Below are 19,150 nucleotides of genomic sequence, written 5' to 3'. Positions count from 1 at the left end.
CACATGTAAGGTTCAGCACTTGCCCCATCTGAAATGCAATTTTCTTGAGATCCTTTTCCAAGATTTTTTTTTAACAGTCCCAAAACTCATTAGATAAATGGATACTAACAAAATAAATCACACAAGCCTCATATTCAGGTATGTAAAAAGGCATCCTGAGCTGTCCTGGTTTGCTCAGCTCATCTTTAATGTGTTGACAATGCAAATTAAAAAGCAATCATAGCTTTGCTAGTTTTTAAGGGTGAATTACTCTGCACAAGGGAAAGACCATGTACACCAGGAGTCTCAGTCCTAAAAAGCACGTTTTTGAGGCAAAGTGCTAAGTGACCTAGAAAAGCACACAACAAACAGGGGTCTTGTCTACACAGGAGCTTTGCATTGTACTGTGGCCCATAGCTGTGTATGGATCACATTGAATAGGAAGCTATTTACTTATTTCAGTACATAATTCCACCTAAGATGAGTCAACAGCCAGTGTAAATAGGAGCTTTATTACCATTTGTCACCTGAAAGAATGGCCTCAAAAGCTGTCATTTGAATTTGGAAGGCAAATGGTGCCCTGCACATGGAAATGAAAGCCCCTGTGTTTTCTGCCTACACGGCTCATATTTGGTTGTCATCTTTTTACATCAAGCTTAACGCTGCTCTGCCCTGGGGGCACGCTCTGCTCTGCGTTGTGGGGGGTCCCAGTGCACAAACCTGTTGGTGCACTCAGCCCTGAGTGATGTGGGCTGGTTAGGGACACCCACCCCCAAAGTGCCTGGCTTGGGAAGGCTTTCAAAGCACATCATCCCCCTCCTCTTCCTCCTCCTCTTCCATGCAACTCCCTCCCACAAGCCATTTCTGGAGATGGGGTGGGGATGGTTCTTTTTTTGGTTGGCGCTACAAGCCCCTTTTCAACCAGTTAATGGGCTGTTCCCTGAAACAGGATTTGTCCATAGCAAAGATTCAGAGGGTCTATGTCGGTCTTCTGAGTACATCCCAAAAAGTCATAGAACTCTGTAAGGTGGGATCTTGTCAAAAACACACCAAAAGAAACTTACAGGGTGATGTGTGAAATCCCTGCTGGGTCACGTGGATGTTGTGTTTGGGGTTCTCAGCAGCTGTCACCACCCTGTTGTCACCATCTGTCCCAGGGAGCCACACGAAGGAGCACGATGTGTACAAGGAAGGGCTGCCACAGACTTATTCCCTGCTTTAAAATTCTAGTTCATTGAGGGAAATGATCGTCAGAAGAGGACACCCAGTTAAGCTTGTGTGATTTCTGCAGGAAGATAAATGTGTTAAAGTAGTAGAATGTCCTAAATAATTCCCTGAAATTGGAGGAGCTGCACATTTGCAACTGCCTCACAGAAGGAACAGTAGCTACATTTGAGGAATATCCACACCCTTGTTTAATTTAGCTTTTATATTTCTTTTGGAAAAAAAATAAAAAGTCACAACCCACAAGCTCAGTGCTTTTGGATTAATAACATATACTTGTCAGCAAACAGTACATTAGCTGGCTCTTGGCAGCTCATCAAAACCCATCACGGAATGGAGCTGCTCGTGTTTACAAAGCAAGGGAAGGGCAGGACATACTGTATAACGGGTAGCGACTCATTCTCTAGTCCATACAAATGGGCTGAAAGGCTTAGAGGAACTATGGCATGAATAAGACAGAGGAAATATTTTTTCAGTTAGTCAAAATGGTTTATGGGCTGTGATTAATGAAACATCCACCCGCTTGTGTGTGTTAACAATAGCTGCATCCATCAAGCAGAGTGCAGGTTTCTAACTCGGGCTACTGGCGCAGGCGCTGCTTGGAAGGCGTCTCCTCCCCAAACCAGAACAATGCTGCAAGAGAGAGGCCCAGCCTATGTTGGCAAATGAGAAAATAGGCTGAAAACCCTTTCACAAAAGGATGAACAGGCTGTTGCTACAGGCAGTCAGTGCACAGACTTCCTACTCACTTCATCATTTGCCTGCAAATTTGCACAAGCAGGATCTGCCCCATGACCATCATGCCACACATCCCCAGTCTGGGTGCTGAAGGCACAACACTGGTGTAAGGGTACCTCAAAAATAAGGAACCACAGAATCATCATGCTCAGGTGACCCCAAGCCAGGACAGAGAGAGTGGGTGCAATTGATTGGATGACAGCATTCAATTCCTGTGTCTGCATTTCTCATACATCTGCCTGGGATGTAGAGCTCATGACTCGTCCATGTTGGTGATGCAGCTTTTAGAGCCAACAGCTGCCCAGCTGTTGGGGTCCAGGAGAGCAAGACAGACCCCAGCCCTGACACCAGTTCCTTGTCTGGCCTTGGGCAAGCTCTGCAGCCCCTCCTCATTCATTCTTCATCTTAACAGTATTTGCTTACCCACCTCATAAGTACAGAGAGAGTTTGTTTGTATTATAGAGCCCTTTGAAGTTGTAAATCCTTGTGAAAATGTCAAGTGTCACTATTATTTTATACTTGGTTGGTATTTCAGATTGAATGAGAGCCTTAGTACATGTAAATTGAATGCATATTAGGAGGTTTCAATTTAAAACATCAGCCAGTTATTGTAGCCTGAAACATCTTGCTCAACTTAAGATAACTATATACTTAAAGCAGAAAAGACTGCCAAAAGCCAAAGAAGAAAGAGGTTAGAATAACACCATACACTGCAAAGGTGAGGAGGCAAAGGCGGGTGACCCTGGGGATCAGGCGTGTAGTGGGATGGGAAAGCTTCCTGGCAGTGACTCAAATGTTTTATTAGCTTTATCCAGCAATAACATCCCAGCACACGGGGCTGTGCCATTCATCTGTGCACACAATAACCACGGAGCAGGGCAGGAGCAGAGGTGCTGGAGGTGTTGCCCTGAGGCAGAGAGGGCAATTCTGCAGGAAACCTGCATTCCTGGAAAGGCAGGTTGGGCTGGGACATTGTCTGTGCTGCTGCTCTCCCCACTCCATTGGACATCAAACATTTGTTAAACGTCTTTTCTTTGGTAAGTGCTGGGGGATTTTTGCTTTTAAAACGTTCACTCACTACTGTGCATTCATGGTGATGGTGGGGAATGGAAATACTGCTGGAAAAGTGGATGTGGCAAAATTTCTACTGCCAAAACAAGAGGAAGGCGTGGAACAGTTTGCAGCAGTTGTTGCTTTTTTTAATATAAATATGTTGTAAATAATGCTCCTCCCAACAGGTCTCTGAACCTCTGTCCTTTTCTGAGGTAGCATCCCTTGTTGGTTTCCTAGTTTATGTTGTATTTAAGAATGAGTTAGATGTATTGTCCAGGAAGGCACAGTGGCATTTGGAGGGGCAGGACTGCATTTTTTGTTGCATCACATCTAGGGCAAGCCTTCTGCCAGCAGGCTTGACAGCCACAATAAAGATAAGCAGGAAAATTAAAAAAAAAGAAAAAAAAAAAAAAAAAAAAAGAAAAAAGAAAAGAATAGGGCTCAAAATGGCTCCAAAGAACAAACTTGTTGAGACTGGCCAAGAGTTGGTAACTGGATATACTGGATACAAGAACCTCACTGAGAAGTTTGGGCACTGGGGACAAATGTTTGCCAGACATCTATGGGCCCATCATATCCACAGTTTCCAAGTTATTTCTTTATTTTTATTTTTCATTTTGCTAACTGGATAGCTACGATGCATACAATGACTTGCAAATTAATAAATCTTCATATTAATTATTTGTAGCAACCCTGAAATGGAGTTCAGAGATGTCCATCTCATTCTATTCCAATATTTTGCCAGGACCTTCTCCTTAAAAGAGCAAGTTTGCTCTTGCCCTGTTTCATCCTACAGCAGCTCTAAAAAGTCTCCCTGCTCCTCAGAAGAGAAACACAGACTTTCAAATGGCAACAGCAAAGGATTCAGCAGAGGCTCTGGATGGGGAGTGATGGTCACGCACAGTATTACAATTTTATATAATAATTTGTCTCCCTTTAATCTCCAAGGAGAAAAATCCCTCTTGAAAACTCTTTTCCTCAGGATCTGGACCATGGCTAAAGTCAATGAGCTCAGCAGCAAATTCTGTCCATGCAGGACCAGCACAGCCTCTCCTTTTCCTGTTGTGACCTGGAAGAGGCAATAAGTTACCTGGTGCTACTTTTTCCCAGTAAAGTGCAGGGAAACCAGGAGCCAGCCTGACCTGAGGTGATGGCCATTGCTTCCCTCACTCCCTGTTGTTGCATTGAAGCATGCAGTTTATTTCTGCTGCTCTCCAAAACTGCCTCACCTGCCCTTGGAGATTTCAAAACTCGGGTCCTGGGTGGTGTGAAGGGCTGATCAGCCTTTTGGGTATGGGACAGCTGCTCTGCAGGGCAGCCCTGTTGGTGTTTCAAAAAGACAAAACTGTTGGAGGAGCAAGGCAATGCATGAGCTCTTTTGCAGAAAATTCTCCTTCACCTTTGATTCTCATCTTCTGGGATGGATTTTCAAGTAGTAGCTTTTATTCCACTCCCTCCCAGCTCTTACTTGTGTCTAAAAGAGTTTTCTCCTTTGCCCTCCTTTCTGTTCACAAGCATGAAGGCTTTGGATGCACAGCAACTGTTTTGATCTAAAATTCCAATACAGGGTACTTTGCTGGGAGGCATTCTAGATGGGAAGAGCAAAGGGTAGAACTAAACCCTTCTTATTTTGAACCATATGATCTGGCATAAAAATTTAATTCCTGTTTTTTAATGCACCTCTCCAATCTGGAATGGCTGCAAAGGAATTGCCTTTCTTGATGGAAATCAAAGCTTTGCCTTTGGTTCCTGCCCAAAGTGATGCGAATTTTGGTTGTCTCTTTCCAAGGGAAAAATAAGGAGAGAATAAAATTCTGAAACCCAAGTCCCCTTATCTCTAGGAAATGAGGCTGGTGGGAGGCTTGGATGGACTGCAATAAAGAAGGAATGTCAGTCCTTGAAACTGCATCCTGCATTTGAAAAACCTCCCCAGCAAAGTTTTTCTTTCAGTGCACATGTTCACGCAAAAGCAATCACAATTTGATGAGACAGAATTTTCCAACCCGTCCCCCCAAAACCCTATTTTATTGGATAGTTTCCACCTGTGCTTTGCATTGTGGATTAAGGAGGGTTTCTCCTCTCTGCCACTGTCTTTGTAATCCTAGAAGTCCGTCAACAGCCAAGGACAAATTTGCAAATAAATTCCCAGCTGATCTGCAAGCACTTTTCATTTCAAATCCACCAAGTCTTTGTCATATTCCTCTGCCTAGCAAGAAAAACCAGGACATTTTGGACCATCACTTCAGCAGGTAGGCAGCAGCATGGCTGCAAAGGAGCAATTCCCAGTTTTCTTTAATAGAAGATTTGTGTTTGACTCTCCTGAAACTAGGTAGAAGGGGGCACACTTACAGCTGTTGAGGAACATTGGCATTTAGAGGATAAATTGATGTTGTCAGCAAAGAAACAATCACCATAAACAGATGTATTGGCTTTATCCAACAGCTGCAAGAATTAAGAGTTACAAACCATGCCCTTTATTGGATTTTTAGTCTATTGGGGCATTTAGCACTTGGCTTGACTAACGAGATTGTGACAAGTGTTTCCAAACTATCTACAAGGCAGGACATTTCCAAAATATGCAGAAAAGGAGGGGTAGGGGGCAAAAAGAGAAAGTTTTTATCTTCATTCTGATCAACTGGAAAATTAAAAAATTCTTGTTGGACCAGAATTAGGAATTTTAATCCTTTGAAGTCAGTAATGCTCAAGAGGAAGTTAGATGCAAATGAAAATACCTGATTAAACTGGAAAATATACTGCCTTCTGTTTGCAGGAGGGGTATAATGGGTCTATAATAAGGTACATTTTTGCTGAGAACTAAAGATGGACAAACAAAAGCTGTACTAAATTTTTAAGTAATAATTAATAATCCCTAAGCTATGCAAGGGGATATTCTTTAGTCAGACCACTTAAAATAATATTCACAAAGTCCCTCTCTCCCACTGATGCAATTTAGTGTAGCCTCACTCAAGTGTTAATAAATGTTTTGACCTTGGCAGTCTTTCTGATGATAGAAATATTACTTCCATAGTCTTGAAATCAATTTCTGTATATTCTTTCCCCCCAGACATTCCATCTTTTCTCTAAGTTATGTGGCAGTTTGCGTTGCCTCTGAAGACAGGAATGAGGCAGGATGCTCCAGGCATTGATAATAGAAACAGAACAGTCACTTTTGCTTGTTTTCATAAAAATATGAATTGACCCTTTTGCTGTTCATTCAGTGTTCTATATTTAAGGAAGTATTCTCAATTACAGAATTTGGCTGTCAGCCCTTTTCAGTATAAAAGACAAATATGTTTTTATCACTCTTGAAGTGTTAAGTTGTTAAGTTCCTTAATATTTCCTCTGAAAAGCAGACTAGCTCGATGAGACTCCATCTGAAATGTCACGGTATTTGCATTTCAAAGATAACTGCGTTCCAAAAGCAGTTCTGGAGCAGGACTACCAGATCCAAGAGGGATCTGGCTCAATGTTTCAGGCAAAATAACAGTATTAACAGCTTCTCATGAGCAGTAGGTCTGGATCTGACCTCAGTTCCTTTAACAATAAATCACTTCAGATCTGCCTCTTTTTTGTAGTCTGCAAAACCCAGATTATATTTGCTTGCAGCAATGTCACAACACAAGTGCTGGAAAGGAGAAATAAAGTAAGCAAAGAATAAAACCACCAAGATTTTGGTGGAAACTGTGCTACCAAAGAGGAGGACACCACAAAAGGTTGATGGAGGAGCCAGAGTGAAGTCACATATAAATTTATGATTTGGCTGTAGTTTTCATTGAAATCAGGACCCAAACCATGACAGGTTTCCACAGAGCTGCTGCAGTGGTTTTTGATCTCAAGAGGTTTTTCAGCTCACAGACACACAAATGCAGGCTCTGCTTTCTCCTGAAAAACCTCATCACCAGATGGTGCAGAAAAGAATTCACAGTTCATAAATGAGGAAATTGCTGTTTAGCAATGCACAGTGGCAGTCACTTGGCCATGCTTATGACTTGCCCAAGGCTCACCAAGGAAGGATCAGGAATACCCACATAAGTGAGCAGATCAAAACTATCCCACCCTCCACGACCTCATGAAATTAGGTACATTCATGGTTTAATTTTTCCCAGCACCTGTAAATTCAGATTTATCAGGAGATTCCATAACCATAGAGCAAATAATAAATTTTCCCAAAAATGCTTTAATGTGAAATACCATATGGAAGTTGGAAATTCTCCTGTCAAATCCAAGCATCCTGGGTTATGATGCAATGGGGAGAAGATATGAAGTTCCTGACTGTGTTTGCAAAATGTCATTATAATTATTTCCAAGCTCATAATTACTTTTGCTTTTTGTTTTTCTCAAGACCATCATCTCCACCAATTTTTTTTCTCCACTTCCCTGGAGCCATGCTCCTCAGAGACCCTTCCTTTTGCCTCTTCCAGTTTTGTTCAGCCCTGTATTAAAATTGCATCTTTTATTTCACATTGCTGGGATATTTTGTGGGAGGGGAAGATTTGGAACAAGCGCTTCGTTATCATTTCAGCAGAACATGGCAGTAACAACAAAGCAGGACAGCTGATACAAATCATCCATTTTATAAGTTCTAATACAGATAATGCTAGGAAAAGAAACACGTAACAGAAACCAGATATCTCAGTGGGGTTGCTACACGCCATCCATGGCCTGGTGATTTCAGCTGCCTCAAATGTTCCTCATATTCCTTGTTAGGTTTTTAGGGAGAGTCAGGACAGAGGCAGGGCTTCATATCCAGTGGTTGAGAGGCAGTTGGCTTCAGACTGTGGAGGTTTTGCTAGCAAGTCAGTTTTGGGGAGAGAAATAGATTTGTGCTGGTGGGTAGTCGAGGGGGATTGGGGGTTTGTGGGGAATTCAGTCCCAGGATTCAGGGTGGTGAAGATCAGCCACTGCTCCCGTGCCATGACCACGTGTGATTGTGGCATTCCCATGAGATGGCAAGCTGACCTCAGACTGTGGGACTAAACTTCTTTGGGATTTCAACCTGTGTTGCGGGCTCTCTGCAGCTGCTGCATTCATTTGGGGAGAGAATAAACGGGGGAGAGCCACAGCTGCCTCTTTGTCAGCGCGCGCTCCCGGGCTGTCCCGGCAAAGGCTGGAGCAGTTTAGCCCCGTGCTGCTGCCCTGGGCTGGAGGCACTGGGGAGCTCACAGGAGTCAAAAGTGCTCTGTGCAGGCAGGTGGGGCATCCACCCCGGCCAGGGCCACAAGCATGTCATGTCACTACAGGCTCCAAGCACACAAAGGGTTCCCACACACACAGAGGAATAATGTCCTTACACACCCTCAGTTAAACGGAGCTGGTTTGAAACACCACTGTGAAACATTTGTTTTCTTTTAAACTTGTTTTTCTTCCTTCCAAAGGTCACCTTAAGTGGATCCCAGGTACATTTTTTCTCCAGGCTGTTTTTGAGCCTGTATTGACTGATTGCCAAATCTCAGCCCTGCTGATTGCCAGTTTATAACACGCTGATAAAGCCGGCTTAAGCCGCTTGTGCTCCCCCACCCCAAAAATGTCCCCTGTCATTCCTGACCATCTCCCTCCACTGCCTCCCACGTCCCACCCCAGCTCACAGCCTATATTCTCTCCATCCCTGACTCCCCAGGCAGCGCTGTCTCAGGGCAGGCACACCAGGCTGAGCGTGTCCAAGGAGGAGGGTGGCTTTTGTCCCCGGCGCAGCGCTGTCACCGCTGCAGCTGTGCACACCTGGGCCAGGGGAGCTGGCCAGGCACCCCCTGCCTCCCCTCAGAGCAGCTGTGGAGCTGAGTCTTCTGACAGCCCCTGGGGCAAACATTTTACCAAAAAAAATTCCAGTGGGGTAAAAATAAATTAATGAGGGTGAGGAAAGCCAACAATCTTTGTTGCTTCTTCATTTTTTAGCTGAAACATTTTCATGTTTCATCTTTTTATTATTTTTGATTGGTCAGATTTCTTTTTTAATTGCTGCAGACAGTTTTTAAAAGTCTGAGATAAACTAAAATATTTTGACTAATCTCAGCCAGAGCAAGTTTTTCTGAGTTGGTGAAAAACTGAACCTTTGAGAAGAAAGGAGGTTGTTTCTTTAGAAAATGAAAATCTTTCTGTTTCTGGATATTCTAAGTTGTATGGATTTTGCCACTGAAGAAAATAAAAACAATTCAATTATTTTCCAAGAAAAACATAATTTTTTTCTCAAACCAAAGTCAAAATATTTTAAATTTGTGGTCATTTTTCCCTTTGTTTCAGAAAAACAAAGCCAGGGCTTTGGATGGCTGAGTTGAATGTCCTGGGGAAGACAGACGTATTACTGCCCCAAAAGATTCCGTGGGATGTTACGGACACCTCATCTTTCGAGTGAGACATAAAATCACAGTCCAAGCTAATTGTAGGCACGGGGATTTTGTGGTAGTCGTTTTGCAGCAATCTGGGTATCAGTTAGAGGGCTACAGCCAAATTGTATCTTCACTGCGCCTGCAGAGGTTTCAGGGTATTTTCACAAAGAAATTCTTCATTTCTGTAGTGTGGCTTCACACTGACCCATGTTATCCCCAGCATTAGCTACCAACAGCTGCCAGACAGGATTTTTGTCCATTATGTATATTTTTGTATCGTCATTTTGTTGAGTTTATGAAAAGATTTAGGACAAAATCCTGGCCCAAGTCAAATCACTGCTAAAATTTCCATGGACCTCACTAGAGGCAGGGTTTTCCTCAGAGGATTAAAGCAGAGGGGTGTTGAACTGTTAATAGTGGGAGAAAACTCTGAGCAATTAATTTCTTTCCCGTCTATCAGCATCTTGTGCTATTCTGAAATGTGCTCTGGGCACGTTGCAGTTTTCTCCCTATTTAATCATGATTTGAAGCTATTTCACAGCTCAGTTTGGACACTTCTTGCAGGGATTTGAGAGCAAAAGCCATTTTGGTTCATTTCATTAAGCACTTCAATTCAGGGATTTACTTCTAATCCTTGAACAAAAATATCTCCCAGAACCAAGTTACTCCTGCAATGTTTGTCTCCATAAATTGAAAAAAAGGAACACTTGCCAGGAATATTCACTGTTATTTACTTTATTTTTCTATTTCCACGGGCTTTTTAGCAGATCTTCCGTCTGTCGCAGCCTGCCTGGGATTGGCCACAGGAGGGATTCAAACTGCACATTTGTTAAAAAATCAGAAAGCAGTTGCTCAAGCCTAAATAAAAGCATGAATTCATTGGCAGCACAGGAAGAAGAAAAGTTATTTGCTTGTTAAGGTCATTGTAGGAATTGAGTTTTACTGAACAGCTATAATTACAACTAAAACAAATTATGATGCATAGACATTATCACGGGTAAGAAATAGATGGTTACTGCTGGGGTGGTCTGGGACTTACCCCGGGATGTCTCAGGATTGTGTTTCTCATCACACGAAATTTAATCGGGTGATGCTCAACCAAATTCTTCAATTAAAAATTAATTTTCCCAGGTGCTCCTTCTTCAGTGAAATAAAAAGTTGGAAAATGTCCCCTTTGTCCACCAGGTGGCACGAAGGGAAGCACCACTGGAAACCGGCTGGAATATTAACTCCTCGAACAATATCCTTGCTGGAGGAGATGCAGAGTGACAGAAGATCCCACCAGCTCCCATACCAGTGCTCCCTACGGGAAGCCACCTGTCCTGGGAGAGATGGCATTGGCAGTGCGGGTTTGGGACAGTTGTGCCTGTCCCCTCCAGTGAGCGGCGAGGCATAAGGGCTTGCGGAAAGGGCTTGCTTTGGGTGGCTGGTGAGAGAGGCTCTGGAAATTCCCACTGCTCTTCGGGGCACAGAATGGGTGTTGGGGACAAGAAGGGGACACCTGGGCCAGGGCACGATGGCAGAGGGGGGGCAGAGATGGGGCAGTGATGGGTGCAAGGGTGCAATGGTGGCTGATTCACTGCTCGGCTGCACAGAAATGGAGCCATGTGAGGAACAGGGAGGGATTTGACACAGAGTATTTGTGCCCAAAGGAGAGGGAGTTGTGAAATCTTCCTGCGGTCACAGGGCAGTGCTGTTGATGAACGTGTTTGGAGGGGGCAGCTGACAGGGGGAGAAGGTTTCTGGGAAGAGCAGGAGCCCGCTGCAGGTAGCAAAATACAAATGAACCATCAAAGGCAGAGAGGGAGGGGAGGAGTGTGTGGACTTTCCTGACAGTGGGGTGAGGACAGGGGTGAAAACAAGCATGTCCCAAGCTTGGCAGTGAAGGCTGCACAGTGTGGATCCAGCTGCAGCCAGCTGCTGGGCTGCCCAGCCCCAGCCTGGCTCAGCTAAGCTCAGCTGGGCTCGGCTCCACAGTTCCTGGCCCTTGCCTCGGGCTGAGTGTGGGAGGTTTTAGCAGAGACACCAGAAGGTCTCTGCACCTTTGGTTATCTCAGATAGAGAAGGTCAAGTGTGACACAAGAGTGCAGAGGTAGCAGGAGCATGGCTGAGAGATGCAAAAGAGGCAGAAGGGCTGCGGGAAGGTTTTAGCCTGGTCTCAGCCTCCAGTCTCAGCACAGGCATGAAGTGTGACACTGGGGACATCCATGAGGAGCATGACGAGGCTGGTGGCCTTGAACCCCTACAGCAATTGGCTTTTGACCAGACAAAGGAGAATTAAATATTTGTATAAAACAGAACATTTACTCTTCTCTACCATGGAGCTGACCAGTACCTTCAGAGCCCAAAAATGAGCCTGGGGTTAGGAACACCTCAATGCTGAGCAGCTGACTGTGGCCCTTTGCTCTTCCCTGATGGGTCTTTGCTGCCTGCCTGCTCTTCCCTTCAGCCTCAGAGCAGTTTTTGGGCACTGGGACCAGGACTGCTCACAGCCATCCCTCCTCTCCCCACCCACCAGAGCCTGGCACTGCACAGGACAACCACAACGATGCTTCAACAAGTGCCCTGGCGAGGAGAGCTCAAGGAGGGCATTTGGCAACCTGTGGCATCTCCTGGAGAAGTCCCAGAAGAAGCAGGAGATGCTGGAGCATGGAGAGGAGAGCTTAGGGGAGAGCAGGAGCAGAGGGGCAGCACAAGGGCAGCAGACAGCCCTGGGACAGGCAGTTGGAGCAGGGAAGGGAAAATGCATTTTGGGATAAAAATAAGCCCAGTGTGCACAGAAGAAGCTGACCTGACACATCTCTTGGGGAAATATCAATCCTGTATTTACTGACCCCAGGGGTGCAGCTGAGCTTTGTGTCAGTGCCCCTCCATGCTGCACATGGGATGTCGGAGAGAAACACCAGGGAGGTGGATGGAGTAAAACAGTAGGAACTCGTCGATTTCAAAGCCCATTGTATTAAAATATGTTTATATCTTGGTTCTTTATTAAATATAAGCAGTTTTCCACTTGTATACATTTCTACATCTTCAGTGCAATCTGCTTTGCATCAGGCATTGATATATTGGTATAGTATCTGAAATGTTAGCTCTCAGGGAATATAAATAGCATACTGATACTAAATCTGCTTTCAAAAATAGTTACAGGACAATAAATCTGAAGGACTTGAAGGTTTTTAATCACCTCTACTTAGTTATTCAGGGATGGGCCAAAAAAGCAATCATTTAAATTAAAGAAACAAAAGAGACACAACAGAAAATTCTTATGCACAATAATTGCTTTCTCCACTAATATTTACTCTGAGGCTAAGAAAATATTATGGAATTTTACAAATATATTTCTCTTAATTTTTCCAGCACGCTAAATATTGATCCAAAAGAAATCTTATTCAGGATGGTGGGGTTTTTTCCCTTTTTCTTTTCATTTTTGCCCATTTCAAGAAATCCTAAATAATGAGTCTGTGGGGGAGTTCTCACTGGGGATAAAGCAAGGACAGCTCATGGTACTTTGCTGGACCCCCAGCCACCAGGAGCAGCTCCCTCTATTGCTTTTGCCAGTATTGCAATATTATTAAACCCAGAGATACTTTGGCTGTCAAGGGACAGTGGAAGCCTCTCCTCTGATGTTATTTTTGTTTGTTCCCATTAAAGGTCTGAAGAAGGAAATTCAGGGGAATGCAGGTGAGTTGGAGAGATGCAAAGGGCTGAGGAAGGGGGTCAGTGTCAGGACAGGCAGGGAGTGACAGAGAGAGGCAGGATGCTCATGTGAGGTGCCGTGTCTGCAAGAGAAATGGGGCAAAATAATGCACAAGCCACAAAATTAGGAATGGGAAAGTGGCAGGGTCTGACAAGGTTGGTTTTGTGGCTGCAGGAAAGGGCTAGGGCTGACTTTTTAAATAACCTCCTACAAGTTGCCTTAGGCCCCGCAAAGATTTAATATATTGTTGAACTTAAGTCACTTAATAGCCATGTAGGACTCAATGGAGCTATTCATGGGAGCAAAGCTTTGGTCTTAGCAGACCTGCTTCCTAATGTGCAGAGCACAGAGAGCAGCACCTCGGGAGAGGGCTGCAGCAGCAGGTAATGCTGGGGCAAGGCTGGGCACTGCCAGCAGTCCTGTGCCTCTATCAGTGCCCATAACCATGTATCCCAGACACCCCAGCATCCCAACCAGAGCCAGCCCTCAGCTGTAGCCCAAAGTGTTCTTAGCTTAGCCATTGAATTACCTTTGTTTTCTTTTTGAAATTAAAACTGTGCTTTAAGTATGCAGTATGGCTAAGGAACAGAAATGCAAAATAGAGTTTCACACTGTCATAAATGCTGTCAATGTCGTTGTTCAACTCTCAAAATTTAAAATAATGCAAAAGCGTGTGAAAAGGGCTGCAGACAAGACCAAAAGCTCATTCTGAAATAAATTCTAAGTGTCTTTTTTCAAGAAGGTATAACCCCTAATAAAATATAAGTGAGGCAGACAAAAATACTCTGCAAACACAGATCCCAGGTTCCCATTTATGGTAATCGGTTTTACTGAAACTCAATTAATAAAAAGCTTTGGTTTAAATTAAATAAAGTATGAGTCCATCTCTATTTCCCAACAAGATTAAGTCCTTGAAAATTACCAAACATAGCTGCACACAAATTGCCTTTTCCCAAAGAGAGCTTCAGCATCTCAAAATATGTCCTGGATGAGAGCAGTCGTATCCAGACTGGGCACAGCTAATTGGTACCCTGGAGGGTTTTTACTCTTGGCATTTGAGAAATAATGAGAATCAAAACCATTAGTAGGCAGGGAAAAGGGTGATAGAAATGCTAGCCTGCTTTTTTTCTGTCATGTTCATATTATGTTGTCTCTGGGCAAGAATTCCCACTAATTTTCCCTCCGAAGTTCAGTAACTCTCTTAAATTGTTGTGTGACAAAGGCAGCTCCTCATTGAACAAAGTTGGTAAGAATTGCTCAGGCAGATAACTAGTGGAGATGATAAAAAAAAGGAGTGGGAGATATTCTGTGATAGATCACATCCTTTTTACAGGAAAAGGTCACACAGACATCTCCCTAAAACAAGGGGTGAGAGATGTGACCGGGGTGAGAAATGTGCTTTTTTTCTTCCTTATTTTTTGGTCATAGTAAGTATATTACACTCTTTCTATCTTCATAAAAATCAAATGCACATGTGAATTTCTTCAGCCTTGGAGATGGGGGGCTGCTTAGTGTCACACTGGAAAGCAATCTGGAAGTCAGAATTGTACTACTGTGGTTATCATCAAAACTAATCAAACGCCGCTATCCAAAAGTGTGAAACCCTTTCAGCAGGCAAATCAAAAAATGCACCAACTCTCAGAACCAACACAGACCAAACAAGAAATTACAAACACATGTCTAGAAGCAGCTCCAGCTCCATGTATCTCAGCAAGGAAATGTTCCTGAGATGTGGGACCCCCATCCTTCCTTCCCTGTGTACAGGGACATCCCTTGGACTTTCCCAGTCCTTCCTCTGAGGCACTGAGGCAGCCAGGCTAATCCAAATAGTCACAAAACAATGTCAAGAAAGGGACTTGGGGAGAAGCACCAGGAGATTGGTGCAGGGAAGGAAGCAAGCTGGCTTCCCTGCTGACCAGAGGGCCCAAGCTGCCACCCCCTTTTCTATTTTACGTAGAGATTACTTCAGGTTTTCAGAAGGATATTGGGTCTGGCATTTTTCTGGGAATAAATCTTTTAACTGGCGTTGTAATAAAAATTTCTCCTGGACCTAAAAAGATGTAGGGCTGATAAATGGGTAGAAAAATATTGCCTGGTTGGGATTTTTCTGAGGGAGGAGTACTCTGCATTGCCTTACTTAGGTAGTTTTCATTGATATGAAGCTTTACATCCCACTCTGAGAACAGGCAAAATGTATACACAAACCAGGAGACTAAAAATTTCCAGGACTTAACCTCAAATTTCTTTTAAAATTCATTAATTCTTATGATGCTGCTAACCTTGTATTCCTCACCATCACCAAAAAAGATAACAACTTCATGTATGTTTTCTGCCTGGATAGTGAATAACTTCAGCAAGACAACCAAAAGCAATATCTCAATTACTCCAGCTTCACTGCACACCGTGAGGTCCTGAACGTAAGCCAGTAAGGTTCCACTCTTTACCAGTCTCATGCAGAATATCTTCATGAGTTTTTCAAGCCTATGAATAAAAAGCACTGAGTGTCCCAGACTCAGGATGAGCTGAGCAAGGGGAACCCTCCCTGCCAAACACACCTTGCCCTCTGTAGGTGGGCTGTGCTTTTATTTTGGTACCTAAAGACCAGCTCAGGAGTAGATTTTGGATGTTGGGCACTATCATTTGCAAACCATGGAGAGAGCAAATGAATAGACCTGCAGAAAATGGTGGGGCCAGAGGAAGCCTGATGTCTTTGACTCTGAATTGCTACGAAGGAAACCATCACCATCCATCTATCACCTGCCCACAGTCGTTCCTAAGGCCAAGCAAACAGCAGCTGTGGGAATGTAGGTGCTGAGGTTTAAAGCAATTTCCCTGAGATGAGACACAGCCAGGATGGCACCAGCTTTGGAATCCAAACAGGAGAACTGGCACTGCTGAGCTGCTGGGGAGAGGACGTGGTCCAGGGTGCAGACACCACCACAGACCCCAGTGCAGCAAGGCAGGCACAGTGTCACATGAAACAGCCACATCTGCTTGCATTTCATCACTGAAATGGTGAAGTTTGACTTTAGCTTGACCTTGCAATTCACAAGCTCTGGGGAAAAGGAAAAAAAAAAAAAAGAAAGACGAAAAAAGTAACAGAAAGCAGCTAAAAAGCAAGCAGCAACTATAACAGGCTGTAACCTCATGGTACAAGAAGAATTAAAACCAAATGAGCTGCTTTGCAATATAAGCAGCCACTGGTGGGATTTTCCTGAGGATGCTGCAATATTTGAACTCATTCTCTCCATAATACAAAATCCCTGCATCAATCTGTTTACACCAATGTTGCCTGAACATTTCAGGATTCATACCTGGATGCCCTTTGCAAAAAAAATGTTAAAAATCCTCTCTGTTGGCAAGATGTGTTTTTTCAAAAGCAAGATTGAGACATACTTGTTTTTCAAAATTCCCCCCAGGAAACAGTCATTGAATTCTAATTAACAGTTTCTCCCCAGGACCCATGACTCAGATCCTCACTGGAACCTAGGGTGGGTTTGTTCCAGGAGATCTGGCCCACTGGGTGTCTCACATAACTCGGGCAAGCAGCTCCTGGACAGCATTTATTCACTGTCTAATTGCTGCTGGTGATGCTGGTATGCAGGAGGCTGTGCTGCAGGCTGCTGTCCTCACTGGGGCTGCCCCAACTTGTCCCACTGCCTCCCCAGTTTTGGGACATGGTGTAACCCAGAGCTCTGCAGACACCAGGCTGCACTGAGGGGTTTGGATTTACCAAATACACCATGGCCAGTGACACATTCACTTCCACACCATCCCCTGGGTAATAAAGTCTGTTTTCGAGTGCATCGCCATTTAGACAAGAGATCATTAAGTGTCATCAAGTGTGTCAGTGGGAGTGAAAGAGGAGAAGCTGTTGGCTCTGCTCTAGTCCCAGTAATAAATGGGATGATAAATGATACACTCTCTGTGTATGAGCTACAGTTTGGCCTCAGAAAATGCATTGGAGATTCAAAACTTGTACAAAAAATTAGGCAATGTTTTCACTTCTTTCAGAAAAAGGTCAGCTGGTGAGCAAACACTGGTGTATTTACAATGCCAGAAAAAAAAAAAAAAAAAAAAAAAAAAAAAAAAAAAAAAAAGTGGTGTCTGATGGTCCGTCTCCCTTATTTTCCACAGTATTCCAAGGAAATGGTCAGAATAATCTCCTATGGAAAGTCTATTAATGACTTCAAACTATCCAGTCCTTTTCTAAAGTCAGAGTCAGTGCTACAGATATGCTTTCAGGACCTTCTTCTCCTCATCCCTACATATATCCTACAGTCACACACTTCAGTCTCTTCATAAGCCACGTGCCAACAAAACATTCCCTAAAGCCACTCTCAGCTCAGCCCAGGGCAGCAACACCAGACCACCAGAGCTTTCTCCTTCCACAGTGACAATATTTAACATATCTGTGAGCTCCTGGCCCTGAAAAGGGTCATGAGACAACTCCACAGGATTTCAGCAGGACCAGGATGCCACCTACTGCTCTTGATCTTCACTTGGGCGCTCCCACATTAAAAGATGGGATAAGGAATCACTTTTTCACACCACTGAGAAGAGGAACCCAAGGCAGTTGTGAGGACACAGGGAGCAGGAACAGGGCAGAAGTTCAGACCAAGGGGAAATACCAAATCATTGCTGCACAGCCTTTCACGCAGTGATCCCAGCACTCCTTTTCTTCTCTACACAAATATTTGTGTGACCCTTTGTACACATTTTCTTTGGGTGATCTGACTTTTATTAGAGATGCCAAAGCCCTTGGTGGCCTCTGATCACAGGTCACTGGTTAGAGGCACACGGCAGGCGCGATGCTCTGGCACAACAAGCGGATCAGCCCAAGCTGTGACCTCGGCCCAGACCTGGTTAATTCTCTCTCCTCTTGCCCTGACTTGCACTGCCTGAACTTCTGTTCATTCAGCTGATGATCTGTGTCATCCTTTATGCAAACAAGCATAAATTGACTAATTAATCTCTGGGGTACCCCCCCTGATTTCAGTGGAACTGCGAAGTGGAACAGATCTTTAATGTACTTGGTTCCTGTAGCCCAGCCTGTGCCTTGTCCACTAGTCAACACAGACCTCTAATTACAAGGATTTGACTCTTAATCTTTTCTGGTCTCAGGAGATCCAAGTTGCTGAAAATTATGGATTTCACTTGGAAACTACATCACCAAACCACCTTGCTGGAAAGCTGGGAATGTTTTGGACCTGTGAAGCAAAAGCAGTGCTGGGGACTGAGTGGCTCTGGTTTAATCCCCATGCCACTGGGAAGCCTGAATTCCTGCAGTCTGGCTCTCATTCCCAGTCTTCAGCCACGGCAAAGCTTGCTTGTGCAAAATGACACATTTGAACCTTTCTGCATCATTTCATATTTGAAACCAAAACACTCATCCAGGGCAAGACAAAGTCCTTCCTGCAGCACAGGAGCAGACAGGTGAGAATGGGAAGTGTTGTTGTGTGTTTAAGTGGTTTCACATGAAAATACATAACTTTAAAATCACAGTCAGAACCTTTTCTGTCTTTAAACAGCTTTACTGTTTTTCCCATCCTCTATCCCATAACTATCTTCTCAGCTATATGCAGCTGAAGGCTTTGTGAGAGTTATTGTGAAAGACCAAACAATAGATCTGAGCCTTGGCCAGGAATCTGAAGGTTTCCTTCTTTTTTTCAAAATGAAAAAGACAAGTTACAGTTGACAGCTGTCCATAAAAATTGTAACATACAAATCGTATAATATAAACTAAAGAGAGACCAAAAGTACCACAGAAAAAAAAAGAAAAATGAGCTTGTTAGAACATTCTGTATTACAGCTGTTTCCCTTGACAGTTTTCTGTACCCTAATACGCTCAACAAATTGGCAACCTGTCCTTATATATTTGCATCAGGATTCCCTTAAGGGAAATGTCTATATTATTCTGTTTTGGATAAAGGAAGCAGTTTGATGTGACAGGTAGGTCAAGTGTTTCTTTAATAAAGCATATGGGTAGGAAGAAAGAAATAGGCTATTGTCAATGACTTGACAAATAGGTAGATATGCCCCCCTTGAGTATAGCCATGGAAAGCTACTAGATAAATAGCCCTTGTTATTTTGATTTAACCACTTGGCTGCTGAATACATCTTTTCCCAGAGAATA

At 43.8% G+C, this 19,150-nt stretch overlaps 1 long non-coding RNA gene across 1 annotated transcript; it reads left to right on the top strand.

The window, feature by feature from the left end:
• Positions 1-2,803: 2,803 nt before the first annotated feature.
• LOC119706460 lies at positions 2,804-13,196 on the top strand. Its single transcript, XR_005258543.1, has 3 exons — positions 2,804-2,978; positions 9,232-9,339; positions 10,503-13,196. It is a non-coding gene; the product is annotated as an uncharacterized LOC119706460 (long non-coding RNA).
• Positions 13,197-19,150: the final 5,954 nt, after the last annotated feature.

This window comes from Motacilla alba, chromosome 13 (genome assembly GCF_015832195.1).
Source record: "Motacilla alba alba isolate MOTALB_02 chromosome 13, Motacilla_alba_V1.0_pri, whole genome shotgun sequence".
NCBI classification, from domain to species: Eukaryota; Metazoa; Chordata; class Aves; order Passeriformes; family Motacillidae; genus Motacilla; species Motacilla alba.
This window is presented reverse-complemented; position numbering and strand designations above follow the sequence as displayed.